This window comes from Dendrobium catenatum, unplaced genomic scaffold, assembly GCF_001605985.2.
Source record: "Dendrobium catenatum unplaced genomic scaffold, ASM160598v2 fragScaff_scaffold_1687, whole genome shotgun sequence".
In the NCBI taxonomy this organism is placed as follows: Eukaryota; Viridiplantae; Streptophyta; class Magnoliopsida; order Asparagales; family Orchidaceae; genus Dendrobium; species Dendrobium catenatum.
In genome coordinates, this window is record NW_021320149.1 from 1 (window position 1) to 8,676 (window position 8,676).

Consider the following 8,676-nt stretch of genomic DNA (forward strand, 5'->3'; position numbering starts at 1 on the left):
CTAATATTCTTCTCTTCTCTTCTCCTTCTTGTCTTCTTCTTCTTTCTTTCTAAAAATTGAGGCCTTCCGTTGTTTTTTAGTATGTGACTTTCCCCCTGTTTTTCTTCTCGCTCTACAGGCTTTCCTTTTTTCTCCCCCATTTTTCTTCTCTCTCTAGAGGCTTTCCGCTATATATCTTTCGTAGATGAATTTTCCTATTTAAATTTAGCATCCCTCTTTAGTATAAAAGTTGAAATGGGTGATCATATGTCCACAAGAAATCCCCCATCCAAAGAAGATCGCCCTGTTGACCAATCTTAGGGTTTAAAAAAGACTCACAAAGCGACGAAGACGAATGATGTTATCTCCACTATCATTGACGATTCTTTCATCGCTTTTAGAAGAAAAAAAAATCATTTTCCTAATGATCTGGTGATGAAGGTGCCAACAAGATCCGATCGTGCCCGTTATCCTCCCCCAGGATATGTGACTGTGTATGAATTTAGTTTGCGAGAAGGGCTACGGTTTCCACCATCTCCAGATTTAGTTGATATTTTGATAATATGTGGAGTGAGTTTATCCCAATTTTCTTACAGGGCCATGTCGATCATAATGTGATTGATCATACTTTTTTGAGATTATGTAGTGGCGTTATCTTAAGAATGTCTTTCTCTGATAGGTCGTCTCATTAGTGATAGAGAGAGACGTATCTATTTTAGATCCAAGTGGCTGGACATTCATACTCGATATCCATCAAAAAGTTGGATCAGTGACTTCTTTTTTGTGCAAAATGAATGTAATCTTCAAGAAAAATGGAGAAAGTTGAATGAGTTACCCGTTCCCCTTCATATTGGAACAAAAGATTTATTGAATATACTCTAACTTATGGATATTGACGCGCGCCCATTATGAGGTGCACTGTTTGAGCAGATATATAGATGAAGAATACTTGTTTAAGGTGGGACTATCTACTCAAGCAGGAAGATCGCATGATCTAATGCTAAAGAAGTATGAGAAAGTTCCAGAGGCAGTTCCCCAACCTTCAAAAATTTATTCTAAATGACCAGAGAGTGAGGGTGATTTGCAAGCATCAAAAAAGAAGAAAGTGGAGAAGATTTTGGTAGTCACTAGCAAAGGTCTTCACACCTCCTCATCTAAGTCATATATTCCAGAAGATGTTTTGAAACATCAGTGCGTTGGTCATCGACGGGCTGAGGAGTTGGTGAGTTCACATTTTCTTCTTTCCTTTTGTATTTTTTCCAAAGGATATGAGTCTTATAAAATTTCATTTTTGTCGCTTCAATTGGAGCAGCACACAGATTTCAAGCTTGAGATGACCAAGACCTTGAATGATTGGAATAATGAATTTATAAAGGTCAAATATATTCAGTGAGAATACAAAAAGAAATATGATGACAAAGTCAAGGAGATGAAGGCGAAGGAGGAGCAGCTAAAAGAGTGTAGAGCAGAGCTGGCAAACATAATAACTTCAGCCTCCTCATAAAATAAATAGATGAATCGTCTACATATATAGTTGGTGGATGCACAAGCGATGATCAAGAAGCATATGAGAGATCAACAAATCCTTAAAATTGAGAATAATAGACTCCAGAGCATACTGTTAGAGAAGGAAGCCCAGCACTTGCCATCTGCAGTCATAGAAAAATCCAATAAATATTTTGCCTTCAAAATAATTGTTGAGGATCACGTTCAGGAAACTCGCAATCATATTTATGACATGGAGGTGAAGACTTTAGAAGCAGAGTGTATGAAGGAGAGCTTCATCAGAGGTTTTATGAAGGGCGTGCGTGTGGTGCATTACAAGACTGGAGTAGATATCGAGGAGTTGACACATAGCCAGGCTTTTGATGACCCTTCTTCAGATTCTGGTGGTGAAGAACTGGAGAGTGAGTTATAGAAAGCCTTTTCCCTCGATGAGGATGAGGATGATATTGAGATAATGTAGGATTATTCTGATGTTATTTGTATCACTCTATTTTCTTTCTAGTGATTATATGTGTGTTTGGTGTTGAGCTTTTATATAATGTACTCGATGTTCAGTGATATATAAATAAATTATTGATAATCCTCTTTTTTCTTCTTCTCATATGTATATGAAATTGACTTGGTTTTTTTTCAATGAGAAATATTCTAATGGTCTTTTTTGACTTAAGTGAATGCGAGAGATTTCCTCCTTGGATATATTGACCAATCTGAGATTGTTAATCAAAACATTTGCTTGATGATTTTAATATGTATGAAAGAGGTCAGATCAAATCCCCTTAGGATCGATCATCCAGTAATTGAGATAAAATATATATTGTGTATTTCTTGAATCAAGGATAAAGAATTTGAGGGATTTTTATCTTTTATAAGAGAAGACAATATCACAATATAAAATGAATATCACATTGTTGTATTATATAAGACAATATAATAATTTCCTAGTATAACTTAGGGATACGGGGGCTAGAAGAGTTCTACCCCAATCAACATATAAGAGATGTACGAAAGGTCGGCACAATAATACTTAATGAATATAAAGTATAACCACTTGGGATAACATAACACAAGACAAACAGTATTATTAGCACATACTTATAATACTTGTGAAGGTTGCCAACATTCCAAGTTCAGTGGAGTATTTTTTCGCTAGCATCCTTCAGTTTGAATGTTCCAGGCTTGAACATCACAGCCACCAAATAAGGACCCTCATAGAGGGGAAAGAGCTTGTTATGCTGAGGGCCTTTTCTAGCGGCTTCGATGCTTTGCAGAATTAAGTCCTCAATAGAGATAGATCGAGGTCTCACCCTCTGATTATAGTGATGAGAAATCCTTTCGTGGTATGTAGCGGTCCTGAGTGAGGCTTTATCTATTACATATGGGAGGAGATCCAAATTTGTTCTAAGCCTTTCCTCATTGTTACTTAAGTCAAAAGTCTGTACTCTATTTCTTGGGATTCTAATATCAATCGGTATAACTACTTCGGTACCAAAACAGAGATAATTATACGGGATTTCTCTTGTAGGAGTTCTAGTAGTGGTCTGATAAGCCCATAAGATATTTGGGAGTTCTTCAGCCCTTCTAGAATTATTCGATTTGTAACATTTGTTTGCCCATTTGCTTGAGGATGGATGACATCTATGTAGATGAGCTGAATAAGAAAATTCTTACCAAAAGATGTAAAGATCTTCCCAATAAATTGTTCCATTGTCAATGATGACTTACCGAAATACCAAAGTGATAGACTATATTCTTCTACAAGAACTACATGGCATTTGCTTTAGTAATACTTACCAAAGGTTCGGCCTCCACCCATTTGGTGAAGTAGTATACAACTAGGATAATAATTTTTGTTTTTTAGTGGCCATAGGGAAGGACCCCATTATATCAATTCCCCATTGGGCAAAATGCCAAGAACTCTAAAGTGATGCAAGCTCCAGAGCGGGTGTATGGGTGAGATTGGAATGCAATTGATAGTTTTCACACTTTGAGTAAACTCAAGTGTGTCCTGTTTTATTATAGGCCAATAGAATCCTTATCTCATAATCTTGTAAGCCAACGTTCTTCCTCCCATATATTCTCCACATACTCTTGAATGAACTTCTCAGAGTGTGTAATCAACTTTTAAAGGAGGGAGACACTTGAGATACGGTCCGGTAAAAGCGAATTTATACAAATCGTCTCCAATAATAGTGAAATTCGTTGCTTATATCTGAAGTCGTGTTACAGCCATGGGCTCTTCAGGTAGTACCCCATTCTGTAAAAAAGATAAGATGGGATCGATTCAAGATTTCTCCCTTGGTTCATCGATTGATTATATGACCCACAGACCTTAAATACTTAGAAAATAGATCTCCTCAATACACTTTCTTTTATAAACATCTCCCATCGTTGATGTATCAAGTTTGGAAAGAGCATCTGCTCTCGCATTTTGCTCTCAGAGAATATGGATGATCTGATATTCTCTTATATGGGTTAAGAGTAACTTCACAATGTTGCAATACTAGGCCAGTTATGGATTATGGATATCAAACTCTCCTTCCACCTAAGAGGCGACTAATTATGAATTAGTGTGGACTACTAGGTTATGTACCTCACAATCAATTACTAGTCTCAATCCATTTTGCTGAGAAGAAATTAATAAAATTTCAGCCCCAGCCAAAACTTCCAAAAGCTCCATCGATATATAACGTCCAGTATAGAAAAGAAGGAAAAATATTTGGACGGTACAATCAACTACAAAATCTGAAAGTGATTGAGATTTAATATTGAGCATAGAAAAATAGTGGATGTCAAATTCTCCCAGCTCTACAGACCACTTAATGAGCATACCTGATGCCTCTGGCTTCTGCAAGATACTTTTCAGCGGCAGATTTGTGTAAACCTCAATTGTATGGGCTTTAAAGTAAGGGCATAGTTTTTCGACAGAATAAACCAACATTAATGTTGTCTTATTTGCTATAGGATAACGTCCCTATATTTCAAATAAAATTTTACTAACATAATAGATTGGATGTTGTACAACATTTGCTTCTCGTACCAAGACCAAACTAATGGCTTGGGCAGAAATATATATATAACTTTTCTTTTGGGGTTGATTTAGAAAGTAGTGGCGGGGATGCCAAATACTTTTGTAGCTGTTCAAAAGCTTCTTATCATTTATTGGTCCATTGAAATCTAGAGCTATGAGCACCTCTAAATATCTTGAAGAATGACAGATATTTGTCTCCTGAACGTGCTAGGAAACGAGATAGTGATGTAATTCTTCCATTTAATCTTTGGAATTCCTTTTTTTTGTGACACTATATTCCTTAGTGCCTTGATTTTTTTGAGATTAACTTTAATCCCTCTGTTGGTTATCATAAACCCAAAAAACTTTCTAGAAGAGACTCGAAAGCATATTTAGCAGGGTTGAGTCGTATATTATAGTGTCGAATCAAGTGGAAGCACTGTTCCAAGTCTGAGATATGTTAATATTTTTCAAGACTTTTTGTCAACGTATCATCGACGTACACCTCCATAGTGCATCAAATAAGGTCTTTGAAAACCTTATTCATGATGCACTAATATATTTCTCTAGCATTTTTGAGCCCGAAGGGCATCATCATATAATAGTATAACCATTTATTTGTTTGAAAAGTTGTCGCCTCTTCATAAGTATGATCCATCTTTATTTGATTGTAGCCATAGTAGGCATCCATAAAGCTCAACATCTGATGTCCATAGATGGTATCGACTAACTGGTCAATACGAGGAAGCCGAAAGCTATCTTTTGGACATGCTTTATTGAGATATGTATAATTTATACACATTCTCCAAGCTCCACTTCCCTTCTAAACCATGATAATATTTTCCAACTAAGTAGGATAGTGCACCTCCCATATAAATCTGGCTTTCAAAAGCTTATCCACTTCTTTTTCGATTACTTGCTAACGATCTGGTCTAAAATTTTATTTCTTCTGGATGATCGGCATGCACATCGGATTGACTTTGATGGAATGCACTATCACTTCGGAATCGATTCCGGACATATCTACCAGACTCCATGCAAAAATATCTTGATTCTTGTATAGAAAATTTATGTAGTTTTCTTCTCTTCGTCAGAAAGAAGGGATCCAATCTGCACGGTCATTAATAGATGTTCCTCTGATATGGATATAGTAGTGATATCTTCTATAGGAGAAGCTCTCTGAGGGATATCCTTGCTCCGGAGATCAAAGTCCTCGATGTTCAGGGTAATTATTGGACATGCTTTAACCTACCTAAGATAACAGGTTTATGTTATTTGCGGATCTCCACATAATACACTAACTCCTACCATGGTAAAAAAACTTCATCTTAAGGTGATGGATGGATGCGACGATCCGAAAGATTGACTGGAGCGGCCTTCCAAAGATGAAATTATAAGCTGATTAAGATTTTACAAAAATGAACTGAATAGAGAGAGTAGCATGTCGAGGAAATTCTCCAAGTACCACTAAGAGACTGATTGTCCCTTCTGCTCGTACCGGTCGATTATCAAACCCATACAGTGAACCTGCAACAGGCTAAAGCTTTTCTCTGGTGAGATCCATATTGAGAAAAGTGGAGTAGAATAGGATGTCTACGAAGCTTTCATTATCCACAAAAATTCTTTTGAGGTTGTAGCACGAATCACCTATCCCCACATTAATAATAAGCAGATATTGATGAGGGGTTTTACTCCCTCCAGATCAGAGTAATCAAATATGATAAAATGATTGATACGAGCCTTCTTTGGCATCAGGTTTTTATCAATAATCAAAAAGACTTGATCAAATAGTAAGGGGCCTTCAGCGATTATTTCAATTTCACCAACTATTATCTTATTATTCGCTGGTTGTCTCTATTGTTGGTTTTGCCCCCCAGTGGGATGATCTTCCTCTCAGGTAGATGTAACCCAAATAAATTATTGAAGATAGCCCTAACAGATAAGTCTTTCAATCTCATCCTTAAGTTTCCTACAAGCTACGGTAGTGTGGCCACGACTACGATAAAAATGACAGTACTGATCTTAATTTCATATGTTCAGCTTCAAATTAAGGATTCGGCCATTTCACTATATCTTGATCTCGAACAGTCATTAATATATTTACTCGATGTGTGGTGAGTGGGGTATACTCCTTCTCCTGTCGAGGTTCCCATCGCGATAATGGAGGCCTAGGAGATAGATTATTTTTCCCTTATTTCTTTCTTTGTGAGGATGAATTATCTATCCCAGGTGTACCTTTGCGCTTCCCATTAGTTTGTTCAAGCTATTTTCTATGAGCGTTTATGTCATCATCTGCAGAGATTTGTGCATCCATACGATAGACCAGATCGGCATATGAATGAACAGTGTTACATATGAGTGCTGAATAGAAGGGGCCAGGACGAAAGCCTCTGAGAAAGACTCCTCTCAATAATTTAGGATATACTCTTGAAATTTGTCGAGCCTTGGTGAAAAATCACTGAAAATACTCCTTGAATGATTCTCCTTCATTTTGACGGATCTCGGAGAGGTGGGAAAAATCTTTAGTAATTCTTCGATTGGCTACAAACTGTTCGACAAATACTTTGGCTAATTTGATGAATGAAGGGATCGTTTCGGATGGAAGTGAATAGAACCACGTTCGAGTCTGTCCTTTAAGGGTGGTAGGAAAAACTTGACAGATGAGTGTGCTTGTCTGAGGCTTGTTGGATATGCATAATGGTTATATAATTATCGATATGTTCGTATGAGTCAAATGTTTTGTCGTAGGACTCAATGCTTGGTAGTTTAAATCCAATAGGAATGGGGTGCTGAAGAATGACTTTAGTTAATGGTGAGGACTCCTGGAAGTTCTGCTTTCAAAGAGTTTGTCTCACATCTGCTCCAGGGAACTCTTTCCATACTAATCTCCATAGTTCATGACGTAGGGCATTGCAAGGGAGCTCAACAATGTGTGGTTGGGCTAAGTCTTCTGAGAGATTTGGAGGAATGTGAGGTTGGGAGTTGTGGGCAAAGGATGGGTAGAACTTACTATATCGACAGCGTGATTGTGGATGTCTTCTTGGCGGAGGAAGATGAATCTATGCTTGAAGATGTTCGAGTTGGACATCTTCGACTAGTGGTAGAGCTCGAGGGAGAAGAACCTCCTCTCGTTGTGGTAATCCTGGATGTCGAGTCTCTCGCAGGAGTTGAAGGATCTCGTTCTAAGATTCTTCTATCTTTTGAATTATCTCTTCTAAAAAAGTTTTTGAAGTTCCTTCTCCAACAGCATTTTGCCCCCCAGGATAAAAAGAGGCAGATATCAGGCATCTATGATTCATAGATGGATTTTTAGATTAGTGGGAGTTGGAGCGAGAAGTCCCAACGATATGAATGATATGCTTGTTGACCATCGTAGCAACACTTGAAATTGTAGGATAATGTTTCCCACACATGACGTCAACTATTGCGAGCTAGAATATACACGGTGATAGAGTTAAAAAATTTCCGTATTAGCGTTGTACGGATATCCAGCACACAAACAGGAGAGAAATAGAAACACCTGGATTTTTACGTGAAAACCTTGGAAAGAGAAAAAATCACGGAGCCATGCCTAGTTGAAAAAATTCTATTAGTGTTTGCTTAAGATACAACAGGCTGACTCGTTCGTAAAAGTTAGGATGATCACATTACAATGAATCACTTCTAGATTGAAATTCAATTACAACATCGTGCAGAGTTTCAACGTCACTTGGAGATCGAGCAGAATTTTGGCGTCGTTCAGAAATCGAGCAGAATTTCAGAGTCGTTTGGAAATCGAGCATAATTCCGGCGTCTTTATAAAATCGGGCAGAATTCCGGAGGCGATGGTTGAGGAGGAGTTTCTTTCATCCTAATCTTCTTCTCTTCTACTTCTTAATTCTCTTCTTCTTCTTGCTTGGCCCCCTCTCAAGAGAAATGAGGGGTTTATTTATAGATTTTATGGAGTGGCATGGCCCGTAAATAGGCAAGAGATCAGAGGTAAATGAGGAGTAGTTGGATGGACGGTCGATATTGAATCCCTTGATCGTGTATCGTTTGTTAAACATTTGAAGGTCTTAATGATTTTGGAATTCAATGATCTTGGGCTCATTGGATTTGTCTCGTCGAGCCGCTCGATTCGACAATAAGTTCTTCATGTTTGAAAGCTGTTTGGTAACTCAAATTGTGGTACGAACTTTCCAACA